The sequence below is a fragment of the Pinus tabuliformis genome, chromosome 5_2, assembly GCF_031772625.1.
Source record: "Pinus tabuliformis cultivar Carrire ecotype Pingquan chromosome 5_2, CPIR1, whole genome shotgun sequence".
Classification (NCBI taxonomy): domain Eukaryota; kingdom Viridiplantae; phylum Streptophyta; class Pinopsida; order Pinales; family Pinaceae; genus Pinus; species Pinus tabuliformis.
The window spans coordinates 840680827-840698103 of record NC_142306.1 but is presented as its reverse complement, the minus strand read 5'-3'; positions in this window follow the sequence as shown (position 1 = coordinate 840698103).

Genomic DNA, 17277 nt, shown 5'->3' with positions numbered 1-17277 from the left:
GCAGACTAGGGTGCATGCCCCCTGGGTCCTAGTCTTTCTTTCCGAATCACTCGCATTCATCGGGAAGGAGGACTGGGGGCGGAGGCGTATCTTGAGTGAACAGACCATTTAGGATTGGTATTTGACTATTTGCTATGCGAGATCCCGGAAATGAAAGTTGGTCTACGAGCTTGACCACCCTTCCTTCGTGTAGAAAACACATTACTCTAAAGAGTGAGGAGACTATCGCTCCCATGCAATAAATATAGTCGCGTCCAAGGAGTAGGTTATAATCCAAGGGTCCTTGAACTACCAACACGTTCATCCTGACGGTCTTCCCTTTCAATGTAACAGGTACATCGGGGAGGATCCCTAATGGTCGACTGGTTCCTTTATCAAAACCTGAGAGATTTCTCAACTCAGGTAAAAGCGTTGGGGAACCCAGTGCTTTCCAAGCAATAGAGGAAAGGATACTCACAGACGCCCCTTCATCAATGATAGTACCAGCCATAATCATTCTATAGATCTGGACAATGATTCTGAATGGTATACTGGCTGGTAACCGGGGTCTGCCTAGTTGATTCCAATCAAAGGATACAACCAGGTTGCTTGGCGGTGGGACCGAATATACGGCCGGATATGACTCTGATGATGTTCCTTCCTGCGATAAAGGAATGGGCACATTGCCCTGACGCTCATCGGAGTCGGTGCTGATGAAAAGAACCTGGATGGTGTCATCCTTGTTCTCATCAGTGAGGGTGTCGCATGAAGATGACTCTTCGGCGACGGTGTCATTTGAAGACGGGTCTTCAATGACGGAGTCATTGGACGATAGAACTTCTGAAGGAAGAACCGGGTCAACTGCCGTTTCGACCTTTAGACTTTCGTCTGGTCTAGATTCAGTAGGTTCATTCTCAATGACCGACACTTCAGCTGACCACTTGAGTGGTTCAACTGGATTTTCAACTATCGAGGGATTAGGCGCGAGTTTTTGGTATCCAGGAGGAAGTCGCACCGGTGACACCGGGCGATCTTCCAAAACTCTCTTTGCCTCATCTAAGAATGGACATTTGTGGATGGCGTGGTTACCTTCACACAATAGACAGGGTGATCTTGGTCCCCTTCTTCGTCCTTCACTCTCGCTAGTTGAGGGAATGCAATCAACTTGACAACCAGAGGTTGATGCTACCGGATTGTGCAACCTTGGGGACCAGTCCCTTAGTATCCGGGGAATACAAGGACAATCACAATGGAAATGGATCCCTTTGCAAATGACACATGGTGATTTAGGCCCGGTCGGTGCAGTGTGTGGGTTTTTGTCAGTTTTCTTCTGCTTGCCCCCAGTCGCCTTCGCCAGAGGCTCCTTCTGCTTCTTTTCTCTCTTCTTCTTTTCCTTCTTCTCCTTGGGAGGCTGACTTTTGCCGGCTCTACCTTGCGAAGATGAAGGATCAGAGGAAGTATCATAAGAAGTGGAAGGCTGGTGGGTAGTTCTAGATTGTTCTGACTGTTGATTCGACTGCTCAGGATTAGTGGCGATCTGGACTACATTAGTTGAAAAGAGCCAAACAGGAAGGCCGATTGTCAATCCTGGAAGTGACAATGTAGCCATATGAGGCGCACCAACATCTCCCCAAGAGGAGAAGGGATTTGGACTTCCGCCAAGGTTACTTCCTTGGTTGGTGGGCTCCATACTTTTCAACTGAAAGATCAACGTGGGAATAACAGGTGATTATGTTCCGCTTAAAATAAATTTTATTTACGACGCTTTTAGACACAAACTTGCTTTTTCATGTTTTAAGAGTCGAGAAAAAGCTAAAGATGACTCTAGTCGCCTTCGATGTATTAACGAGCCCGAAGTGACAAATGCTCGGTTGGACTTTTTCAGTTATAGAGTTTGAAAAAGGCCAAAAGAAACTGCTCTGGAGATCTAGGCAGAGGGTGTGCCAAACTTTTCGCGAAACCACAGAATACGTTTTACGGTACGGGTGGTCGATCTTCGTGAATGCTGTGTTCACTGCATCGCGATCAGTAGGGCGGCCGACACGGTTTCCTAAGGATAAAGGATAAAAGCCTATAGGGGTCTCCCAATATACGCGACGGTACGCGGGAGCTCAAGTCCGTGTTAGTGCCACCGACTCTCAGGAGGAATCACCCACCTTCGTAGAGATCGACAGTCACTATGTTTAACGATGCCGGAACACGTCTCTACCTAGACCTCTAGATGTTTGCGTTAAATTCCAAAGCGTTGTTATGTAAATTGAGTTTATTTTAATGTTGATCTTTCTTAACAGTTTGCCTTTCAGGTTCGCCACGAGATGTATATATACAACTTCCTATATGCAATCTAAGAATGAGAAGCAAATCTTTTCAATCTTTCAACTTTGAAAACCTTAATCTACTGAGGGAAAAGAAAGACACAACTTTTTCCACAGATCAAAGAACACACACTAAAATGCACATTTTCCTAAATCGTCAAGCACACAGTCAAATGCAAAATGCACAATGCATGTATTTCTTTTCGTTATCCTTAATGTTGATGCTAGACAAAAAGGAAACTGTTGTGTAATTTTGAATCTAATTTCAAGTAGAAATAAACAAGCTTGTCCACAATCAAAAAGACACCTTATGATAGACTTGTTCAAACACAGGAAATGTATAGATTCAAACCATAAAAATGAAGAGCAAACAAACTCAAACAGCCATGAACAGTAATAAAACTAGCTCATAAGATCACAAAGACACTTTTATAGTTCAGGATCTAAGAGGCCACAGCTACTAGGTTCGCTTTTCACAATGGGAAACTGTAACTGAAACAAGAAATACTGAAAGAACGTTCACAGTTTCATCACACAACTGAGGCGGAATAATGTCAAGGAGAAGTGGCTTACAGCAAGTACAATAACCAGCAAGCAATCAGCCAAAAACAAGTGCAAACAGGGCTAAGACACAAAGGGAAAGCTGAGCAAGACAATGGCTAACTGGACCAGCGCAGGTTCTAGTCTGCCAGTTTCACTCTCAGCGCAGTTCCCGAAGGGAGCACCTGCGCTGTAATGCAGACTGCCTGTGGACAGCCTGCACTGACACACGAGAGTTTCGTCTACAAAGAATTCCGGGTCATAAAAAGCTCAAAAATGCACTGTTTTTGCTGAAATAAAAAGCTATAGGTCAAGTACAGGCTAAGGGATGATCAAGAGGATGAAGATCTATCACAAAGAGTAAAGAGTCTTTTGTAGATTAGCTCTTTAAATCTTGAATTTGCTCAGCAAATGAGCAAGAGTAGCAGTCCCTCTACTTCGCTTTTGATATAGTCAAAAGCTTTTCGATTTGGTACTCTTTTCTTCAAGAAATGAATAGCAAAATACTACAAACACCAACAAGATACTAGAGTCCCCAGCGGAGTCGCCAGTTTGTTGTGGGGAAAAGTATCCGATGCGGATGACCCTATCCCTACTCTAAAGGTGACAGTCTTTAGCAACAACTGAAAGTAAAGCTTTGATGTTTTCCTTTATGAAAGTACAGAGAGAAGGAAAAGAAGGTCAACCAACCTGGTGTCTTTCGCTTAGTCGATCCTTGTCCTCTCTCTTTGTCTCTTGTTCCCAGCTCCTTGCTCTCTTTGCCGGTCCAGCTACACACAGATCCTGCACAAAACCAGAGAGCAAACTACAAGATACATGTACTCATAACTGAAGCATGGATTAGGATGAATCAAATATACATGTAAATACAATACATCAATGCAATACAAGTATATAGGAGAACATGCAAAACTTTATTGATAGAAGTAACAGGGTTCTGAGAAGGTTACAACCAATGATGGCTCCAATCCAGCAGCACCTCCCCAGCAGCAAGAACTCTCCTCTTCACCTCTAGTAAAACAATCACCCAATAGCTCTAACTGTAAACCAACAGCACCTCCTTGCTTAATACAAAATTCCAGCCTCCTTAGACCTCATAGAAGAGCTCTATATATAGGAGAGAAGAAGAGAGGATGAGTCAGCTTGAGACTGACATGAAGCTGCCTTGTGTCCTCTCCCTCTTCAGTTAATCTTCAGTTCTTGTGTCCACTTGGAGATCCTTGCTTACACATGGTGATCAAGTACCTCTTACTCATCACAGGGCGAATCTCATGAACCAAGTGTCAGTTTGGAAGCTTCCTGGGCAGTTGACACCTTGCAGGATGACTGTGCCACTTGGCCAATCTCGCCCAGCACAAGTAGCCTTCATTAATCTTGACTTCCAGCGCAGGTACAAGGAGGAACAGTTGCATTCCAGTGCAGAAGCTCAGTGAAGCAGCTGACATGATCCAAAATTGACCTGTTTTGAAGTGTTTTCAGGTGGAGAACTGATTGGAAGTGTTGATGTTTGATGACCTTGTTCTTTTAGGGGTAAGAACAACATGTTTAGGGACTGAGGATCCCTGTAATTATCGACATTCCATGCTCCATGATGCGAGGCACAAAAATGTCTATAACAAGGCCTCTGGTTCTGTTGGTCTTGATATGATGTAACTGTTTTCTTGCTCCTGTATATAATAAATTAGTTTTAACGAGAAAAAAAAAATCTTATGTGTAAGTAAATATATTTTATACAAACATCAAAAATCATAAACCCTAGCTAGATAAGAAGGGAGGAAAGATATTGTATTTGAAATATAAAAGCTTTCACAATTGAGCATGACATTCATGCCAAATGAACTCACCTCTTCCTTGACTTTGCACCTTAATTTCGTCTGTCTCACACAGACATAATTCAGTTGTTTTATCACTAATCCTCCACATTTGCTTAAATGCCTCCAATTTATCAAAACAGACAGAGTCATATCTTCTTAGTGTTCACTTCCATCCACTGCATTTGTGGAATAAAACTACATCAATCCTATACCTCTACAATTTGTTAGACTGAAGAAGTAAAAAAATGATTTAATAATATAACAATGATTATAAAATTATAAAATTAACCATACATATTGTGAAAATTCCCTTGAAATGCAACGATTGGAAATTAATTCTCTTAATTGATTAACAGTTCATTAATTTTCTAATTAATTTCTAATTAATATCAAATTAATCACACTATAATTTCTTCACCAAAAATAAATACTGCGGAAGCAAAAATAGGAACTGATAAATACTAGCATGCACACAAAATTAACATAGTTGTTTTGGTCAAAAGTCCTTAAAAAAAATCCAATGTGGGAAACCAGTACAACAGTTGAGGGTTTATTTTATTATGCAACAATGAAAATCCGAGTAAAATCTTTGGAAGCCCAACTGACTATCCAATCAGCAAGATTTGACAGAAAATATTTGGAGAGAAGTTTCTCTCCCTCCACTGTTGATTTGGGGTAGCATTGGATGTGCTCTAACCACGAAATTTGGTGGAGAGGTTGGGGCACATGAGATCTCCAATACCCAGAAAGGGTTTGGGCAGATTCTAAACAGTTTGAGAGATATTAAAATAATTAATATTTTAATGGAGTCCCTAAGCCTAAACTTAGGGAAATTAAAATATTAATGTGAATTAATATAAAATTGTGTTAGAATGGTCCAAAAGTCACGGATAAAGCCAGATCTAATCTTAGTCATTAATTAGGGACTTAATTTTGGTTGTTGATATGTCAACGAGAAAAGTATAAGAGGGGGTTTAAGGGTCACTTGGAGATCACACCAGATGATCAGTCATTCTATTCTCTAGAGTGGGGTTTGCTAAGAGAGATAGAATCAGTGATTGGAGTTGTAGCTGAGGGGCATTGAGTATAGAGAGACAGAGAGGCAGAGATAGTGCCAGGAGACCAGCGCAAGAGCCAGAGAGAGTGACGCAGTAGCAGCCAGGGCTCACGCATGGCCACGGAGAGTCAGCCAGGAGCTGCACAATACTTCAAAGAGGCCAGCGTTGCTGACATAGAGGGCCAAAAGGCTGACGTAGGGCCTCTTGAGGCTGACGCATGTCCATTCAAGGTGACACAGGGTCAACACTGGGCAAAGAGAGGCTAACACATTCCAGAAAGGAAGACGCTGTGGTTTCTAGGGCATTGGAGCTGAGGAGTTGCCTGAGGGTTTATCCGGTGTTTCAGTCGGGATATTTGTCTCAGACTGAGAGGTACTAATGCCAAGGAAATCCTCTGTTGGGTTAGCCCAATTTGGCACCCAGATTGTACTCTGAAATTTCTTAATAATAAAACCCTTAGATAGCTGCATCGGTTTTCCCGCATTGGGATTTTCCGAGGACATTAGTCCAAAAATAACGGTGTCATTTTGCGTGCTTGTTTCTGTTTCCTTCAGTTGATGATCTATAATATGTTGAGCATGCACTAGTGTTTATTTTTTAGTATTTACATTGTAAATAACTTGTTAAGTAACGGAACAAGTAGGTAGGAATAAATCAGTAAAGTGCATGGAGGGTTTCTAACTGGTAGACTTAGAAACTGCAACATCCACAAGCAAACCCCAACCTCTTAAAATTGGTTGCCCAACCTCTGCACAGGCCCGCACAGCTTATGATCAATCTGTGTGACTGTACTGGGAAAACTTGCACGACCCTTGCAGTTGTATGGGGAAAACTCGTCCGACCATAATTGTGACCCGTCAGGAAATTATGCGTGACCCTTGCAGCTGATCTGGATTAGCTGCGTCGTGGAATACTTCAATTACTCGCTTTTGCCTCTTCCGAATCTGGAAATCCTCCTCTGGATCACTGTCTCGACCCCTTTGACACTTTGTTACTCGATCTTGAACTTGATCACTCTTTTTGAAACACCTGCAGTAGAGAATCAATCTATCTAGATCACTGAGTATCTGCACTCACACTCTCAAATGCTTCTCACCTGCAAGTCCTCTCCAAAAGTATATTCTCCATCTACCCATTGAATTCTTCTTATAATCTCCAGTTGAGATTTCAACCGCCATGATTAAAAATTAATAAACGGTTGAGATTATCTTCTAAGTTGATCCGTGTGAGTTTTTAGACAATTCATACCCTTCTCAATTAATTTCTATTCATTAACCCCTTTTTTGAAGTTACACTTAAGGAAATTTTAATTATGGTCAATTAATTTAATTGAGTCATCTCTAAGTGGAATTTTGAGAAACAATTTCTGGGTTTTGGATAACTCGTGTGTTTTAGCCTCTCCACAAAGTCTCAAGACTATAATACCATCTAATGCTACAAAAATTAACACTCCCTCTTAGCGAGGAAGGTGTTCTAGTGTTGAATTGTTCCAATACCCTGTTTCTGCATCACCCTCTATACATGTTGTCGATGTCTGGCCACTGTGACTACCTACCACTGCCCACCAACCACTACGCAACTCTGATGTTGCATCTATGTCGTTGCTGACACTGCTATACTACTGCCAACTCTGCATCTGCGTTGCAACTCCCTCTCATCTGTTGTTACTACTCCTGTAACTACTGCAGCTGAGAAGCATCTAGAATACTGAATCAACTGTGCCTTTGTGATGCATCTGTCTCCTGAACATATGACTGCTACTAGCCTCTGCACTGTCCATTGAAGGATCTGTGCTGCTACTAACTCTGCACTGAGCCACCTACTCTGTTGTCAACACTGCATCTACGCTCCTTAACACCTGACTGCAACTAGTCTGCAACTATCACTTGGAAATCTGACTACATCAACTTACACTAATCCATCTTACTATAGAATACTATGGGCCCATGTAGCAAGGTAATGATCCATGAGGACACCTCAATGGACCTGGCCCAAACTCTACGTTGCTCTCGGACTATAGCTCCATATTGCCCCACCTCTCTCCTGAAGGTATAGCTGCAAACATGGCGAAATCTTCCTCCAACCTGGAGGACAAGTTGTCTATCTCTGCGGATGTTGTTGCCTGGTCCTACTTCTCCTAATTTTCCTTCTTCCTAAGAGGACATTGGGTACTGTAGTGGCCAAACTCGCCACACCCGAAGCACTTCACATTAGATAAATCCTTCTTCTTCTTATTCGCCCCTTATCCCTGACTAGGACCCTTTAATGCAAGGGCCACATTTTGTTCTTCCTTCTCACCCTTCAAACCCTTGTTATTGCTTCCGCTAATCGAGCTCTTTACTAGAGCTCACCTCGTATCCTCCTGCTGTAGGTCTGACCATATCCAGTCCCAACTTGGCAAAGTGTCTCGTCCCAAGATGCTTTGGAAAAAGACTTGCCACTCCTCGAAGACACTATTTAGGGCCAAACACATAAGCTCTGTAGGTTGAGGTGCTTCCCCAACAACTACAAGTTGATCCCGTATTTCCTAAATTATGGTGAGGAAGGGATCTATGCCTTCACCCTTCTGCATCCTAATATTTCTCAACTTCTCTTGCAGGAACATCTTCTACTGCTCAGAAGGATTTTGATATAGCTGAGCAAGAGCATCCCACATCTCTTTGGTCGATATATGCGAGACTATATGGTCTTGGACTCCATCCAAGATCATCCACTTCACCTTAGCCATCTCTTTCCTGTATTCCTTCAGTTGATATGCATCGTTTGGTACAGCCACAAATTCTCTACATAGGTCTTCAGACCAAATTCATCTAGCAAGAATGACATCCTAGCCTTCCAAATGACATAGTTGGAAGATCCCTCCAACCTATCCTGATCTCCAAGCCCAATTGCGGCCATCTCTATGATCCGGATTTAAACAGGAACGCAACAAATTACAGAGATAACCATATACACAAAGATGCAGCGGAAATAATACTTCATTTCATTAATGGAAAACACTGAAATATGCTTACAAACAGAAATGGCAATAAACTAGCTAGGGCGATGGTAGCTTATCTCTGAGAAGAGATGTGATGGCTACATGCCTCTGAACGGTGTTACAATGAGGCTCGAAGGCCTATTTATTGTTGAGAAACAATGGACAACCCTTAACATTCCAAAACCTAACCCTAGGAGATGAAACGCCAAACTGTGGGCCCCGTTTGGGTAAATTGGTACATCAACTTCCCGGGGTCGTAACTTTGGCATACGATCTCCGTTTGACGCGTACAATAGCTCGTTAGAAAGATCTATCCGAGCACTACCACTTTGGGAAGGGCAACATCGGTCCATGGACCCATGTTGCCCCCAGATTTCCCAAAAAACGTCGTTTAGGGCCTCAAAACGGCTCCGGAAGTTCAGGACCCGAAAAACTGCTAAAAATAGTAAGTTGTGCTACAATTAAGGAAACTGAAAATGCTGAGAAAGACAATGGTGGGGGTCCAGGTGGACTTGGCAGGTGGCCACCAATATCCACCTGGATCATTCCTCCCCCCTTAGGAAGCAATGGTCCCCATTGCGTTGAGCTCCTCCATGAGATGAGGAAACTTCTGCTGAACTTGTTCCCTGGTGAGCCACTTGCCCTGCTGAAGGAGTTGGCCCGCTTTGACAACTCGATACAGTTGGATATTCTGTTGGCGAGTGTTCTTGATCTGTGTGTCCATGATCCGATCAGTTGCAGCTTGTTCCATGCAATCTGGATTTAATTCTGTGGGTTTGAGCTGTTCTGCAATGTCGGATGTGTCTAGCAATGGTGGAAAGTATGGCCGAAGGCGGTCCACATTAAATACTGGGTGCAGGCCAAGGAATGGGGGAATGCTGAGCTCAAATGCATTGTCTCCCATAGCCTTAGTAATTGTGTAAGGACCATATCGGAGTGGTCTCAATTTCCGATAGGCTCCAGTAAGGCGTTCCTTTTGCAAATGCAACCAGACTTTGTCGCCCACCTGAAACTTGTGTGGCACCCGATGTTGATCATGTCGCTGCTTGTACTTGGCATTTGATTTCTCAAGAATGTCATGGACCTGCTGGCGAATATGTTGGATTCGCTCAATGAAGCTGGTGGCCTTATCTGTTTCGGACTGGACATGAGCTGAATTCATGTGAGTAGCTGCAAGTGGCATGGCCACATCAATGGGGCATAGTGGCTGGAATCCCAAACCCACCTGAAAAGGGCTATGGCCAGTGGAGCTGTGAAGAGCTCGGTTGTAGCTGTGCTGAACGTAGGGGAGGCTCTCGTCCCATGTGCGTGGATGCTTTGAGTTATACATGCGCAGAATGTGCACAATCATCCTATTGACAACCTCTGTCTGGCCATCAGTTTGAGGATGGAAGGCTGTGGACTTCGTGAGTTTGGTGTCCAGCATTGACCAGAGACTGGACCAAAAGGTGCTGAGAAACCGACTGTCCCGATCTGAGATGATAGACTGTGGGATCCCAAAGTGCACCCACACTCGTTCAAAGAAGAGTTTAGCAGTGGCTTCTGCTGTGATATTCTTCTTGCAGGCCATCATAATGGCCATCTTTGAGAACCTGTCGACGACCACAAAAACACAGTCATTTCCATGCTTAGTGGAAGGAAGGCCTGACATGTAATCCATGGAGATGGATTCCCAAGGTCGACTAGGGGTAGGCAACGGGGTATAGAGGCCTTGCTTCTTAATGGTCGGTTTGGCAATGGCACAGGCAGTACATGATCGGATGTACTTCCCAACATCCTGTCGAAGATTCGGCCAATAGAAATAGTTTTGCAGTACTGCCACTGTTTTCTCGACCCCGAAATGCCCAGCAGCCCGACTGTAGTGTGCTTCCCAAATCATCTTGGCACGCTCGCTTGAAGGAACACAGAGGTGACCGAGGTGGCATAATAGGGCATCCTGGAGGTGAAAATCTGCAACCTGCCGACCCTCCAAGAGTGTCGGGTATGTGTGGCCGAATTCTGGGTCGCTTTTGTAGAGAAGTGGCCAATCAGAAGTCTCGTGCCCGCAAGAGTTGAGCACGGTGGTTAGCGCCATGATCGGTGGTCGACTGAGGCAATCTGCAACATTATTGGTGCTGCCCTTTTTATACTTGATATTCAAGTGAAACTGTTGCAGGTATGTAGACCACTTCTGATGGCGATCATTCTGCAATTTCCCTTGGGTCTGTATGAACTGCAGAGGTCGGTGGTCTGTGTGGATGACCGTTTCCTTCCCCAAAATGTAATGCTTCCATTGTCGGCAGGCCTGTACAATGGAATACATCTCTTTATCATAAGTGGGGTACTTCCGGACTGTGTCTGAAAGTGTTTCACTGTGATATGCCACTGGATGTCCATGTTGAGTAAGGACTGCCCCAATAGCATAGTCAGAGGCATCTGTCTCGACCTCAAATGGTTGTTGTAAATCTGGTAACGCGAGCACTGGTGCCGTGCAGAGGCGATCCTTCAACTCCCTGAATGCCTTCTGTTGAGATTCAGACCAAAAGAATTTTGCTTTCGCCCCGCCCTTGGTGACTTGACTCAAGGGCCAAGAAATATGAGAAAATCCCAACACAAACCTGCGGTAGAAGTTGGCAAGACCTAGAAAGCTGCGGAGCTCTGTTAGAGTGGTTGGAGAGGGCCAATCCCGAATGACTTGGACCTTGGCTGGATCGACATGCACCCCATGTTCATCAATGATGTATCCCAGATACTGAACCTTGGTCATGCCAAAAGTGCATTTCTCCAAATTGGCACATAGCTTGTGTTGCCGCAGTGTTTGGAGAACCTGTCGGATGTGGTGGAGGTGCTCTTCCCAACTCTGGCTGAAGATCAGAATGTCATCCAAGTATACTACTACAAAGGAGTTGGTGAATGGCCGCAAGATGTCATCCATTAGCCTCATAAAGGTTGCAGGAGCATTCGTCAATCCGAAAGGCATGACCAACCATTCGAAGAGGCCCTCCTTGGATTTGAAGGCAGTCTTCCACACATCTGAGGGTTCAATTGGTACCTGGTGATATCCTGACTTCAGATCGATCTTGCTGAAATATTTCGCCCCCTTTAGTTGGTCTAGGAGGTCATCAATCCGCGGGATCGGGTACCTATTACGGACAGTGATCTTGTTCAGCGCCCGATAGTCAATACAGAGTCTCCACGTCCCATCCTTCTTCTGTACCAACACTATCGGGCTCCCACAGGGCGAAGAACTCGGACGGATGTGACCTTTCTGCAGGAGCTCCTGAATCTGCCTCTTGATTTCATTGTTCTCCAGAACGGAGCGCCGATAAATTGGTCCATTGGGTAGCGGCGCACCTGGGGTCAGATCGATGGAGTGCTTGACTTGACAGTGCAGAGGAACCCCTGCCGGGGAGGTGAAGATGTCTTCGTACTCCTCCACAATCTTGTCCATCTGTAGCTGCCGTGCAGAGGAACCCCGTTTGGAGGCCGCGGCCACTGTCTTCTTCTTCCCTTGAGGGCGTATCATCAGGAAAACAAATTTCCTGGTTTTGGAAATGATCTTACTGCATTGTTTTGCAGTAATCAAAGAGATGGCGGCAGGTGGTGCTACCTCTGGTATCCTGAACAACTTATTTCCCAATGTAATAATAACAGCACGGGGCCTTGATTCATACACAGCATGTCGCTTCCACAAGTATGGTTGTCCTAGTAATACATCACAAACTTCAAGGGGAGCAATGTCACACAATACCTCATCCGTGAAGGGCTTGATGTTGTATGGAAGGCGACACTGCTGGCTCACGCGAAGATCTCGCCCTTGGTGAAGCCACCCAATGGTGTATGGTTGTGGATGTGCTGTGGTCGGTAAGCCCAACCGCTTCACGACCTCTGCCGAAATGAGGTTCTTTTGACTCCCGCTATCAACAATGAACTGTATCGGGGAGCCCTTTACCCACATCTGGGAGTGGAAGAGACGCTCCTCCTCCTCTGGATCTTCGGGTTCATTTTTCTGGATCTTTGCGGTAGCAACAGTGGCGCTGGGATCCGCATCAATGATCTGCTTCCCTTTTTCATACCCCTTATCGGGTTCTGACTCAGAGTCGGAACATGCATCTGATTCTGAAACCTTTAGCTCAGCCACCAGTGACTGCTTGGCCCGACACTCACTTGTGTTGTGAGTGGAGCTCTTATGGAACTCGCACCATTTTCCAGTGTCCTTTCTCGGCTTCGCGGCGTTGCTCTTTGCTTGCAGCTTCGGCTGGTTGTCTTGGGCTGTCCCGCCTTGGCTTTGTCCTTTGTTCTGTGGTTTAGGGGCACCTTTCCCCTGCTTTGGATTCGCAGATCCAAAGTCTCGCTTCTTTTGTTTAAACTTCTGCTCGACCTTGACGGCATACCGGTATGCTGCGCCGAGCGAGGGGATGTTTAAGAACTGTATTTCTTCCTGGATGTACTTGTGCAGGCAGCCACGGTATTTGAGTATCAAATGTTGCTCCGAATCCTTGATACCCAACTTTGTGCGAAGGGTATGGAAAAGATTGGTGAACTCCGGCACGTCTTGGTCCCTTCCCTGCCGCAGCGTGGTCCACTTTATGTATTCATCCTCATAGCTTCCGACAGGGTAGTACTGCTCCTTGATGGCATCCCGGAACGAATCCCAGGTGGGTGCGGCTGAAAATAGTGAGCCAGTACTTTCATCCTTCTGCTCGCAGTAGGTTTCCCACCAGTCCTTGACGTGGGGGGCTGCTTTGAGAAGAGCAAAAACAATCTTTTCCCGACTCGAAAATTCATGAACAGAAAAATAACCCTCTAGCAGATTTAACCATTTATCTACGGCATCGGCGTCTATCTGACCCTCGAATATGGGGATTTCAAAATTAACTTGTACCTTAAAGGGTGTGGCGTTTCCAGAGGAGCTACTGGAAGCCGATGCGCCGCTTCTGGGTAGCCGCTGAAGGATCTGCGCAAAGCTGTCCATCATCGCGTTCTGTTGTCGCTCGAGCGCTTCTTCAAGCAAGATTTTGATGGGATCTCCTGCCCCCTCGTCTTTCTTCTCGTCCGCCATGGGAGGCCGTCGGGATTTGCGAGGCTGGTCTTGCAAAGGTTCAACCAGTTCAAGCCCTAACTCCTTATATCCCGACCTTGTTGGGGACATGCAAAGAAAAACAGAGAAAAAGCAGACCGCTCTGATACCACTGATCCGGATTTAAACAGGAACGCAACAAATTACAGAGATAACCATATACACAAAGATGCAGCGAAAATAATACTTCATTTCATTAATGGAAAATACTGAAATATGCTTACAAACAGAAATGACAATAAACTAGCTAGGGCGATGGTAGCTTATCTCTGAGAAGAGATGTGATGGCTACATGCCTCTGAACTGTGTTACAATGAGGCTCGAAGGCCTATTTATTGTTGAGAAACAATGGACAACCCTTAACATTCCAAAACCTAACCCTAGGAGATGAAACGCCAAACTGTGGGCCCCGTTTGGGTAAATTGGTACATCAACTTCCCGGGGTCGTAACTTTGGCATACGATCTTCGTTTGACGCGTACAATAGCTCGTTAGAAAGATCTATCCGAGCACTACCACTTTGGGAAGGGCCTCAAATTTCCCAAAAAAAGGTCGTTTAGGGCCTCAAAACGGCTCCGGAAGTTCAGGACCCGAAAAACTGCTAAAAATAGTAAGTTGTGCTACAATTAAGGAAACTGAAAATGCTGAGAAAGACAATGGTGGGGGTCCAGGTGGACTTGGCAGGTGGCCACCAATATCCACCTGGATCACTCTAAAATACTCGAAACTTAGATAAAAAGATCTCTCTATGTGTGTGCACTTTCTCTTCCACCCAGCACTGAATCTACTCTAGCAAACTACTATAAAATCTCTCTCTATGTGTGCACTTTCTCTTCCACCCAGCACTGAATCCGCTCTAGCAAACTACTATAAAATCTCTCTTTTTGTGTGCACTTTCTCTTCCACCCAACACTAAATCTGCTTTAGAAAACTGCTACAAACCGTCTGTACCCACACAAGAATTTGCTCTGCACAAATCTGAGTCGTCGCTACTCCTAGTTGTGCTGCGGTTGTACAGAAAATATCTCGTGCGGCTCTCGCAATTGTTCTGAGCTAATCCGCGCAACACTCTGAAAAATTTGTACTCCAACTCCCTCTAAGCTGCAAATTTATCTTTTCCGCTTCTAAGCCTCCTGTCTATCAAATACGCTTTGATACCGTGTGAAAAATCCCTTGAAATGCAACAACTGGAAGTTAATTCTCCTAATTGATTAACAATTTATTATTTTTTTATTAATATTGAATTAATCACACAGCAATTTCATCACCAAAAACAAATATTGTGGAAGCAAAAATAGGAACTGAGAAATACTAGCACACGCACAAAATTAACATGGTTGTTTTGGACAAAATTCCTCGGGGAAAAACCCAATGTGGGAAACCCGGTGTGTTGTTGGGAAAAGTATCTATTCAGAATGCCCCTATCCCACTCTAAGGTGTGATAGTGCCTTAGCAACAAACAAGGAAAACTATTTGAGTATTCTTCTTTATGAGATGTAAATGAGGAGAAAGGATGTAACTAACCTATGTATTTCGCTAGTTTGTTGATCCAATCGCTCCTCTCTTCAATAGCTCCCAACTCCCTGCTCCCTTACCGGCCCAGCTTCACCGAATTCCTGCAAGATCACAAGAGAGAGAAACTACACGAAGATATAGATATACATTCATAAAAAGCTCAAGATCAGATTAAGCTAAACATGCAAATATAACAAAACATCATTGATACACAACATGTAGGAGAAACTCAAATAATTTTATTGATAAGATAAGAAATTCCGAGAGGAGATACAACCAAGTGAGTTCCGATCCAGCATCTACCTCCCAGCAAAGGAATCCCTTCCTCTCCTCCAACAAAGCATAAATCACCCAATGTACCAATCTCAATCTCAAACCAACAGCAATTCTCTGCAAAGTACAAAATTCCAGCCTCTGGATCTCTGGGATGAGGGATCCATATATAGATGTAAGCAGAGAGGATGAGTCAGCTTATGTTTTGACTTGTGGCTTCTCTCTGTCAGTTCTTGCTTCCACTTGGAGACTGAGAGCCTCTTACTCATCACTTGGTCGAATTCAGTGAGGCAAGTGTCATTGGAGAAGATTCTGGAAGCTTCCATGGTCTTTCCACCTCGTTGAATGACTCTGCCACTTGTCCTTTCCCGCTCAACGCACCTGGGTAGTGCATTCAATTGCGTTGCAACACACCTAGACAGTGGACTGGGGTGCTTTGCAACACAGGCAGCTAGTGGAGCACTTGAATTGATCCTGAATTGACTGTTTCCGAGTGGTTTTTGGTGGAGAACTTCTGGGAGAAGCTGTCATTGGTTGACCTTGTTCCTTTAGGAGCTGTAACAACATCTTTAGGGACTTTGGATCCCTTGGATTATGGACATTTCATGCTTATAGCTGTAAGGCACAAAAATGTCTATAACAGTTGCCCCCTAAAGTATGAGGTCGTTTATCGGGTGAAATGCTTTATTAGGAGGATCCGAAGTTCATTCAATGCTGGGAGGAGACCTGTAATAAGATACAATACAATACATTATTTTTCATACTGTTTTCATGATCTAGCTGAGGCGAGCATTCCCATGCTCAGCTTTATAAATTCATTTTTATGTACATAGGACAGACAATCGTCTGATGGTAGACTGATGATTCTGATGAAATCATCATCCTTTTGGTAGGATGATTATCTGTTCTGCAATGCTGTACATGTCAATGTCTTTATTTTTCCTGAATATATATCGCAGCCCGGATGGATGAAACTAGATCCGGGGTCTTCAATCTCGTCCGATCTTCACTCTAAATACAAGTCAATCCATGTGAGAAATGTTTTGAAGTCGACATGGAAAGACATCGCTTGATTACCAGTCAATGATGTAAACTGTTAACAAGCGCAAGAGGAATCACCGATAATGATAATGACCCTCAAGGTACTGCAGTACAATTCACGTGGTGTGAATAAAGGACTTGGCGTCGAACACCACGCAAAATCTTTTGGTCGAAGGTCATTGATGTATACCTATCGCCGGAAGTGAGAAACTTGCCATTGAGGCATGCAAGCTTCAAAGTACTGAAGGGGTTGTTCCTAGATCAACTTCTTGGATAATGAGCTGATGTCGACAAGAAGCGATCCGTCAAAGGAGGGCCTTGATGTATCCCACATCAGTGACACGGAACGGAGCAAATGATTTTGATGGAGGTGAAAACGATCTGATGATATATGGTTCAGGGTGGCGGTCATGAAAGAATGAAGTATAATGTATGGTAGTGGATGGGACACAGTTGACTTCTCTGGATGACTTCTCTTGAATATATCGGCGACATTTGTGTGATGGATTGGTAGCATTTACCCCAAAGGTGGATGGTATGGCAAGACCATGGTGATGTGACCGGTGAATGAAACAACCCAACCCGACTCAGGCACGGAGTGGAAGTGTCATGTTCAAGAGCGACTTGCTACCAATAAAGGTTCTTTGAGTTTCTTCCCAATTTTTCCCCAGTCATTGCTGACCAGTACCTCTTTATTTTTGTCA